Below are 1,530 nucleotides of genomic sequence, written 5' to 3'. Positions count from 1 at the left end.
CACTCCCCATCAAATAAAAAAATCCCCATCCCATCATCTCCATATTCACTGCTTCCACCCTCTCATCAGCGCCAGCTCGGTCCAACTTTGAGCCTTTGGGAAAGACACTTTCCACGAATGTTTCACTTTGCTCGGTCCTTTCTTAGATGGACGTTAAACTAGGAGGTCTGCCTCTCAAATAACCTTACACTAGTGTTGATAGGAGCGCTAAACCCATACCATTTCAACATTATTATAACTTCTACCCTCTCCTTACTTGCTCCTCAAGCACCAGGGACTGTCCCGGAAAATCTGTTTTGAGAAAATCGAAGGTAACATTTTTGTTTCTCTGGTTCAGCTTCTTTAAAAGACAAGGAGAGTTTTCTCTGTAATCCAACAAATATACACACCAATGGAACCAAGCTTCTCCTTTATATAGGTAGTGCAATGCCCACTTTTGGAGCTGGCCAAGATTTCTGGAAACCCCAGAAATCTGGGTTAGCCCACTTGTCCTTAAAAGCGACCGAATAACCTTACACTAGCGTTGATAGGAGTGATAAACTTATATCATTTCAACATTTTTTCTTTCTCTCTCTACTTAATCCTCCCTTCCTCTTTTTATTTACTCCACTCTTCCTCTTCTTATTTCCTCCTCCCACCCTCTCCTTATTCACTCTTCTCATCATCTCCTTATTTACTCAAAACGGCCCCGTTAAGCATGAGAGACAAAAATCTACTCTCCAAGAGCCGGAGCGCCGTAAATCTTCTACTAAAACAAACAAAAATCTACTCACCAAGAGCCGGAGCGCCCTGAGACACGGTATGAGTGTCACACGTCAGTAGTCTGGCACACGGGCACGTCTGTCCTCGCAGTATGGCGTTGACGTCACAGGTCTTGCCCTCCGCTATGTACATCTGGCACTTGCCTGTAGACAGAAGGGTTCTTTCCTTGTTTGGTCGGTTCTTCCTTTTGTTTGCTTGTTTGTTGGTTTGTTTGTTTATTTATTTGTTCAACGTTTGTTCGCTTATTTGTTTGTCTGCATGTTTACTGGTTTGTTTGTTTGTTCAACATTGGTTTGTTTGCCTGTTTATTTGTTTGTTCGTTTGTTTTCTCAATACTTGCACGATGTACTTTGTTTGAAAACATTTTGTCTATTTTAGAACAGAAAATAGGCAAAGAAAAGATATCATGACTCCAGTGGGTTCTGAAGATAGTCTTTGGTCGCTTGCACGGTGACTATCTTCTACAAGTAGCCGTTATAGCAGGTCTATTTCGTCCCAGCCAGGTAAACCAAGCCTATAACTCACCATTCCCCGACCCCATAATGTCGTTATAGGTCTTCAGACAGCATTCCCCGGCGTCGCACGCGCTTTCGTCTTTGCACACTTCACCCACCTTGGCCTGCGGAGGACAGAACAGTTTTGTTGGAGGAAGGGGAACGTGTGGAACAAGTTATCTTATCTTATCTTATCTTATCTTATCTTATCTTATCTTATCTTATCTTATCTTATCTTATCTTATCTTATCTTATCTTATCTTATCTTATCTTA

At 42.0% G+C, this 1,530-nt stretch overlaps 1 long non-coding RNA gene across 1 annotated transcript in view; it reads right to left on the bottom strand.

Annotated features, from left to right (window-relative positions):
* Positions 1 to 1,380, bottom strand: part of LOC101845173 — a 2,263-nt gene extending 883 nt beyond the window's left edge. The window contains exons 1-2 of the long non-coding RNA XR_004858671.1: positions 1,288 to 1,380; positions 774 to 905 (exon numbers count right to left, since the gene is read on the bottom strand). This is a non-coding gene — a long non-coding RNA (uncharacterized LOC101845173). The remainder of the gene's footprint in view (positions 1 to 773; positions 906 to 1,287) is intronic.
* Positions 1,381 to 1,530: the final 150 nt, after the last annotated feature.

The sequence above is a fragment of the Aplysia californica genome, unplaced genomic scaffold (genome assembly GCF_000002075.1).
Source record: "Aplysia californica isolate F4 #8 unplaced genomic scaffold, AplCal3.0 scaffold00268, whole genome shotgun sequence".
Lineage (NCBI taxonomy): Eukaryota > Metazoa > Mollusca > Gastropoda > Aplysiida > Aplysiidae > Aplysia > Aplysia californica.
Note: the sequence above shows the minus strand (reverse complement) of the source record. Positions and strands in the feature narration are given on the sequence as shown.